The sequence below is a fragment of the Lipotes vexillifer genome, unplaced genomic scaffold (genome assembly GCF_000442215.2).
Source record: "Lipotes vexillifer unplaced genomic scaffold, Lipotes_vexillifer_v1.1 scaffold971, whole genome shotgun sequence".
NCBI classification, from domain to species: domain Eukaryota; kingdom Metazoa; phylum Chordata; class Mammalia; order Artiodactyla; family Lipotidae; genus Lipotes; species Lipotes vexillifer.
The window spans coordinates 738,002-747,253 of NW_006793884.1; positions in this window are offsets into that span (position 1 = coordinate 738,002).

The window sequence follows — 9,252 nt, forward strand, 5'->3', positions numbered from 1 at the left end:
TTCCTTCTCTCACTGAAGACTGTCTTTCCCTGCTTAATCTCTAACATTCACATGGATTAATGTGACAGCCAACTCATTATCTCCATCATAACCTCTCCGCCTTAAAATCCTGCACACACACACACACACACACAACCTGCACCAGAACTGGACAGGTCCTGCAACCCTCCTCTTTCAGATTACTGGGGAGAGAATGAGATTCTTCACCTCAGCCAGGTGATTAATTACATTGGCAAAGGTGTATGCCCCTGATCCAATCAACCGTACTGTGGTGGGTGAGTTATATAGCCTACTTCAAACTTACGAGGGCCTTACTTTAGGTGGACAATGATAATTAAGGGGAGAAAATGGTAATGCGTATGCTACATATTTATAGAGAGGGAGACATCTTTCCTCTTCTAAAAAGCCTTCTCTTACTATGCAATCTGATTTAGATGCCTTTTCTCTGCACTTCTAGAGCATCTTGTTTCTACCTCAATGCTGGGCAAATTCATTAAGGATGAAGTTGCATCTTTATTATTTGGGTCTTTCCCACATTTCTAATACATAATATGTGTTCAAGGAATGCACATTGAAAGGATTAATTAGTATACAAATGAATAACAAGCACTTGGGGGATCAAACACAGGCAAGGTTGATTGGGTAGATGAAAGATTAGCCTTATGTATGAGAAAATTAAATTAAATATATTGGTTCTGAGCCCTGAGCCCTTTGTAGATCCTAGATTATATATATACTCCCAATTTTATAAAAGAAAACAATTAGTGAAGATAAAAGATAGGATAATTTAACTTACAAAAACTATCAGAAGTATAAAGCTAATTCGCCATTTAAAATTCAATGTAATTTACCATAACAACAGACTTAAGGGGAAAAAAACCCAGTCATCTCAATAACTTCCAAAAATCTCTCAGAAAACCAGAAATAGAAGGGAATTTCCTTCACCTGATAAAGGGCATCTATGTTTTTAAAAATCTATAGCTAACATATGCTTAATGGGGAAATACTGAACAATTTCCCTAAGATCAGGAAAAGGACAAAAACTCCTTATAACACTCCTATTATACATCAAACTGGGAGTCCTAGACAGTGTAATAAGGCATACTAAAAACTTCTAAAAGAATGTACAAAACACTCAGAACTAATAAGTTATTTTATAAAAGTCACAGGACACAAGGTCAGTATACAAAAATAAATAGTATTTCTGTACACTAGTATTGAAAAATTGGAATTCAGTAATTTTAAAGCAACATTTACAATAGCACCAAAACAAAGCAATACTTAGGTATAAATCTAAAAAGTATGTGTATGATCTATATGCCGAAAAGTACAAAACACCAATTAAAGACATCAAAGAAGATCTAAATAATCGGAGAGACATACCTTGTTGAAGGAATAGAAGACTCAATATTGTTAAAATGTCAGTTCTTACCAGACTGAGGACTAGGTTTAACTCAACACCAGTCAAAATCCCCTTAGGGTTTTTGTGTGTGTGTGTGAATACCTCCAGCTAATTCTAAAATTTATGTAGAAAGGCAAAGAAATTAAAATAGTGAAAACAATTTCTGACAAAGAACTTGTCTCCAGAATACATGAGGAACTCTCAAAATTCAACAAGAAAACATCAAACAAAAATACCAGTTTAAAAAAATGGGTAAAATATTTGAACAGACACTTCACCAACAAAGATATACAGATGGCAAATGAGGTAATAAACAGATGCTCAAAATCATTAGTCATTTGGGAAACGCACAGTAAAACCACAGTGAGATACCATTATAAACATGTTAGAATGGCTTTTATCGAGAAACACTGACAATACCAAATGCTGACAGAGATTTGGAGCAAGGGGAACTCTCATACACTGCTGGTGGAACTGCAGAATGGCACAGCAGCTTTAGAAAACGGCTTGACAATTTCTCATAAAGCTAAACATACATTTACTCTACGGTTCAGTGACCCTACTCCTCAAAATTTACCCTAGCAAAATAAAAACATTCCCACATACACACAGAAGTAAGTCAGCAGAGATCAGTATCACTCAGAGCATCATAATTCATCAATGTTTAAATCTGATCAGAGTAAATAAAATATGTAAAGATGTAGATAAATTGATAGGAAAAATATTTGACTGCAAAATTTCCCTAAAAATAAATCTGTGTGAGACCTAAAGGATAGGAAGAATGGGGACTTATTGTTTAATAGGTACAGAGTTTCAGTTTTATATAATGACATGAGTTATAGAGATGGATGGTAGTGATGGTTTTACAACATTATGAATGCATATCATACCACAGAGCTGTATATTTAAAAATAGTTAAGATGGTAAGTTTTATGTTATTTGTTTTTTACCACAATAAAAAATTAAAAACAATATTCCAAGACACTAATAATAAAATGCTAAAATCTCAAAAAAAATTTTAAATAAAAATAAACGTATGAATTTATCTTTACTCAGTGTAGTAGGAAAAAAGTTAAACTGCTTTAGCCCAGTGATTTAGATACATGTCACTGGTAGTACAGGTTAAAATTAAATTAAAAATCCCTGATCTTTCACATCTGTTATATCATGAAATTGTGAGGGTAGTCTCCTGCATATTTCAAGAACAAATACACCAAGAGTTTGGTCATTGTTAGAGAAGTGTGCACTGATTGAGACATTTTTGTCCCTACCAATAATATAATGCATAGTTTTAAAGAATTTATGAATGCTGTGACCAGTATCCAGATAGTTTTTTGCAGAACTGGGTATGTTCCACCTGCTAGTCACCTCAGGAGGTTACTACAATGGTTTGCTTTACTACTTATGTGTCATTAGGGTTGACAAGGCTAATATCCCACCATGGGTTCTTTCCCCGACCTTGAGAGATTATAAAATGACATTCAGCAGATTTCACACATTTAAATATGCTGGTACTGTTAATGTCATTTTCTTTTCCAGTCACACAGCTGACAGGATAAAAATTCCCAAGACCCTAGTCAGATTCCTATAAAGCAGTGAAATGGGAATTTGTGCTCTCCCGCCTCCCCCCCCCCACCGCCCCCATCTAATGCTCTTCTGCTCTTTAATGGTGAAACCACCCTGTGTACTGTTTCTCTATTTATAGCCCAGACAATTCAGCTCCAGGCAGGTGGTTCTGTTGAAAGATAAACAGACTTTTAACGACCCCCCACTGGTTCATAAATGGTCAACTGTGCTGACATAGCAGGCTGCAGGTGACTAAACCCATCCAGGAATGTTGGTCATTTACTACAGCGCTTGGGACCCTGCAGCGTCTTTAGCCAAAGAACAGCTGATACTCTCAGCATTTTTCTCTCTTAACAAAAATCAAAATCAATGGTCATACAAACTGGTTAAAAGTATCAGGTGCATTTTCATCTAATACACCAAAATCCAAAAATAACCTCATTACTACCTTTGCCAGAGTGCTTATTGATTGTTGAGGATCTTTTAGAGGATTTTGTTGAACATTCTTGCCTTTGAAAATGTGATTTGGTCTCCAGCCTGAGGCTGGAGTGGCCTCAGGCACCTCAGAGACACATCCTTCCTCCCTTCTCCCATTGCTCCTTTTTCTGTCTTTCCCCACCCCTGGGGTGAGATCTCACGCATTCTTACATGAAAGGAGTGGATAAAGAATGACAAGAATTCCTCTTTCAGCAGTACATTTCTGCATACCCTTTTTCCATGTCCCATTCCCACCATGGTCTCATTGCATCTTTATGCCATCCAGTTAATGAACTCATGTTGGATCTTCTTACCTCCTAGCTATTTAAGTCTCCCACTATAGTATGAGCTATTCTTGTGGTCACAAACTCATTCTCATATAAACATATAACATTATATTAGTTTCAGGTGTACAGCTTATGATTCAATAGTTGTATATATTGAGCAGTGATCATCACAATAAATCTAGTTAACGTCCGTCACCATAGATAGTTACAAAACAATTTTTTTGGTGTGATGAGAACTTTTCAGATCTATTAGCGACTTTCACGTTAAAAATACAGTATTAACTATAGTCACTATGCTGTACATTACATCCCTGAGTTATTTTATAACTGGAAGTTTGTACCTTTTGACCACCTTCGCCCATTTCACACCCACCACCCACCCCCTACCTCTGGCAACCACCAATCTGTCAATCTGTTCTCTTTATCTACGTGCTTGTTTTATTTATTTATTTATTTTTTGATTCCACATATAAGTGAGACCATATGGTATTTGTCTTTCTCTGTCTAACTTATTTCATTTAGCTAATGCCCTTAAGGTCCATCCATATTGACGCAAGAGGCAAGATTTCATTCTTTCCTATGGCTGAGTAATATTCCATTGATTACATATACCACATTTTCTTTATCCATTCACTTACTTAGGTTGTTTCTGTCTTGGCTATTGTAAATAATGCTGAACAAATATGTGGGTGCAAATATCTCTTCAAGTTAGTGTTTTTGTCTTCTTTAGATCAGTACCCAGAAGAGGAATCGCTGGATCACATGGTAGTGCTAGTTTTAATTTTTTTGAGGAGCCTCTATATAGTTTTCCACAGTGACTGTACCAATTTACATTCCCACCAACAGTGCATGAGGGTTCCCTTTTCTCCACATCCTTGCCAACACTTGTTATTTCTTGTCTTTTTGATAATAGCCTTTCAAATGCATGATCAAATGCACTTCTCAGAGTGCTACTACTGAGAAGATTTCCCCTCATCACTGTTCTTTAGGGAAACCCTTGCATTGTTCTTTAGTGGAATAGGAACTCTTTATAGGCTTGCATTAACAAACAAGTTGATCTACCCATCAGCTGGGCATGGTGCGAACTGAGATGAGATATTGGTTTGACACAGGTAGATGAATGGAGTCTGAACCCCTTTTCCTGTAACTTATTTATTATCTCAAAACCTGCTTGGAACCAATTCTGAATAAACCATTTTTGTTGTACAGCAAATCACTGCTGTGTCCATTTGACCTTATGACTTAGTGGTTATGAAAATACCAGCTCATGATGGATACCTCTAGTCACATAATCAGTTAATATTGCCTGGTTAAGTGTTCTTTATCTAAACCAATAGTATGCTGATAGTTTCCTTTTCAGATGGCATGACCTGACTTCAGAATCCTTTAGTTCTACATGACCACTCTCCTATCCACATCTTTATCTACTCCATTAGTGTGATATTGTAATTTATAAGAAATATATACTCGGTCATTCAGATGAACAAAATGTGTTTCTTATATGTATTTGATCTTTGTCTGTGGTTCCTGGGACACAGCTCCCAACATCTTTCGAATTTCTGGAGCATAAGAGAAATGGGAACATCTTTTGTCATAATATTTGGTCTCAGGTCCTCAGAGCCATAATGGTGAACTGAGTGCCTTGTTATTCATAACAAGCCCCTTTCCACCACAACTGGGTTTGAGTAATAAATTGTCTTTTTGAAAGTACCTATGGATGGGGGCTGGTTTCCCAAGAAACCAACCATGAATAGAGAGTTGGATTTTCAATCCCACCCCCTGATTTCTGGGGCGGGAAGAGGTGCAAGAGGTGAGTCAGTCACCATTGGCCAGTGGTTTAATCAACCATACTTATCTAATGCAGCTTCTATAAAAACCCAGAAGGACAGGGTTCAGAGAGCTTTTGGGTTGGTGAACCTATAGAGATTTGGGGAGAATTGTATACCAGGAAGGGACATGTAAACTCCGTGCCTTTCCACATACCCTGCCCTGTGCCTCTCTTCCATCTGTCTGTTCCTGATTTATATCCCTTTATAATAAACTAGTGATCTAGTAAGTGAAATGTTTCTCTCGGTTCTGTGAACCACTCTATCAAATTAATCAAACCTAAGGAGGGGATCATGGGAACCTCTAATCTGTACCCAGTCTGTCAAGAGTATAGGCAATGACCTGGGATTGCTATTAATGTCTGAAGGGAAGAGGGAAAGGCAGTTCTGTGGAATTGAACCCTTAATCTGTGGAATCTGATACTATCTCTGGATAGAAAGTAGTGTTAGAATTGAGTTGAATTCTCAGACACCCTGCTATTGTCTAAGAACTGCTTGTTGGTGGTGAAGAAAACCTACCCCCTGCCCCAAACACATTGAAATTGGTTTCATAATTACCTTTTAATTAGCCAAAATTATCCAGAGAAACAGACAATAGGATGAACTGATAGATGGATGGATGGATGGATAGATAGATAGATAGATAGAAAGATAGATAATTTTAAGGAATTGGCTCATGCACACAATTGTGGAGGCTGACAAGTCCAAAGTTTGTGGGGTAGGCCAGCGAGCAGGCTAGGAATTCAAGAAGAATATCTATGTTTCAGTCCTGAGGCAGAATTTCTTCTACTTCAGGAAATCTGTCTTTGCTCTTAATGCCTTCAACTGATTGGATGAGGTCCACCCATATTATGAAGAGTAATCTGCTTTACTTAGTCAACTGATTGTTAATTATTGATTTAATCTGAAAATACCTTTATAGCCAGGTCTATGCTAGTGTTTAACCAAAAAAAGGGCACTATAGTCTAGCCATGTTGACATACACAATTAACCGTCACATCTGTTCTATATACCTACACCATCTTTACATCTACCAGGTTACATAGACTAAGCAGGAGAACTGCTTGTATCTGGTATCACAGCCTCAGATTGCTTCAGTATTCTCTCTTGCTCTCAGTTCTTCTCAAAATGGATGGACTTCTTAGTTACTCAATGAATGAATCAGAAAAGAAATACTAAGTATGGTAGGTGCTGCCTTCAGAATCATAAGGGACTTGTCAAATGTTGTGCCTGTTTCTTAGTGATAGAGGCTAAAATGTAGAATAGCATGTCATTCACCTTGGGGGATGTTATTTTGCATACCAATGGGTTCCTAAAAATTCAACCCCATGAGCAAGGGTTCTTAATAGTTTTGGTTTTTTTCTCCCAGTCTCTGGTGCCCGTGTGTATCACCAGGGCATCCAGAGTACTTGCCAAGTTCTCCTGCCTAGGATCGACTGATAGGGTATCATCAGTATTGTAGACCAATGTAACAAAGGAATGTCAAGTAGATCAAGTTCCCTTTGAACTATATTGTACCAAAGAGTAGGAGACATAATTTGGCCCTGGGTCAGGATTGTAAACCTGTACTGTTATTCATCCTAGTTGAATGTGAAATGCTCTTGATCCTCCTCATCACAAGGATGGAAAATAATGCATTTTCAGGATGAATAAATAGCCACACACCAAGTTCTGAAGGCCGTATTTATCCATCCTAGTAAAAATACAACATTTGACATGGCAGCTTTGATTGGTTAAGCATAACTGGTTAATTTTATGTGATCTATTGTAACCCAATCGTTTATAAAGGGGCAGTACCAGTGAATTATTTTTTTATGATGGGGAACAACACTCCTACATACTTTGACTATAAGGGCAATACTAATCAGTACCATCCCACCTGATTTGTGCTATGGCTTGTGATTTACTTTCTTGGCTGGTGGGAAGTGGGATGTTCAAGAGCTTCTACTTGACTTGCCTACCATAATGGCCAGGCAAGTAATCTGTGTCCAGAATCTGCCTGTAGTTAGGTGAATTCATACTAATTATTCAATCAGAGACTGGGGCAACAACTACAGGGTAGGTCTGGGGAGCTATTAAACTGGAAGTCAGAAAAATGGTTTCTCTAAAGAGCCAGAGTAAATATTTTAGGTTTTGCAGATTGTGTGGTATCTGTCACAACTACTCAAAGGTGCTGTGAGAACACAAAAGCAGACATAGACATTAAAAAATAAATGTGTCTGTGTTCCAGTAAATCTTCGCTTCGTAAATTGATGATGGGAAGAATTTGGCTGTGGGTCATAGTTTGCTGATTTCTGCATTACACCCATATGAGGTGAACTTGGGTCAGCACTCTATGTATTACTACCTGACCTCTGTAGAGTCTCACTCTAAGAGGAGGACCATGATGACATTTTGTTTCCTTTGGTATCAGTGTCAGTTCAGATCATCTATCCAACAGGACTCAAAAGATCTTGGTATTCCCCTTTCCTGAGTATACACTGTTAAATGGACTTGGAGAACTGAGGGATGAGCGCTTGCACTGTGTGTACTTTGTGTGACATTTCAGGGCCCTTCTGTTGGGGTCACAGGTTCACTTTCAACAGATGCGCTCTGGGTCTGAGAATTTGCTCAGGTCGGCAAAGGGAGGAAGGTATCATGATTTTCCGTTGCAACATTTGACATCTGCCTTCTGTTTCCTTGCTCTTGATTTCTTGTCATTATTATAAAATCAAGCTGTACCCTTGCTGCTGGCCCATCTATCTCACACCACAGATCTCTGCAAGTCAAGACCCACCGGTTGTCATTCTGGTTTTGCTGTATGTTACAGTGATTATATCCATCTCACTTCCGATGATTAAATGCTGTCATTTGGGCCTGAATATTCTAGAATCCTCTTATCTTGAAGACACTAGGAAGCCCAGTTTCAAAGCCGCTTCTTCTGCTGTCAAGACTGACTTACAGATGATAGTCACCATTATACTTTTTCCACACGTAAAATGAGATTGAAAACCAGAAGAGGTATGTCACCAGCTGATGTTTGTTTTACAAAGACAAGATTAAAACACTTGATTGCTTGTGAAGAAAGTGATTCATTGTCCATTACAAAATGAGTTGGGAGCGCTTCTAAGCCGTGTCTGGCATAATGAAGAGAAAGGCTCTTAATATATGCCTCCCCACTGAAACTGTGAGGAAGTTACTTCTTACTATCTCCCTTCATTTGCTAGCTGGAGTATCACATTTTCTTTCCCAAGTAGCATCTAACTGGTAGCATATATGGTGATAAAACTGGTTAGGTATGGAGTGTGAAGGCAGTTTTAATACTGAATTTATTTAGTCCAGAGCACTTCTTTTTGTACATATAAGTGTATCTTAAATCAATTACATCTGATTAAACTCACTTTACATGGTTAGTGTACTGTGGACACTCTTTCACCTCTGGTGCTTTTCCCAAAGATCACAGGAAGAGCATTTAGATGTTCATTTTGCGTGTCACCCTGATGTGCACAAAATCCAGTAGATTCAAAAGGAAACACTGCATTAAATTAATTCGGCTTCAGGTTCAAAGGCTCATCATGTATGATAAACAAAACCAAAGGAAATGATGAGATGCAATGTCACATTTCATTTAATATCTAAATCCACTCACAACAAGGTAGTATCTAGTTCATTGTAGCCTCACTACATATGGCACAGCTCCTTAGGGAAGGGAAAG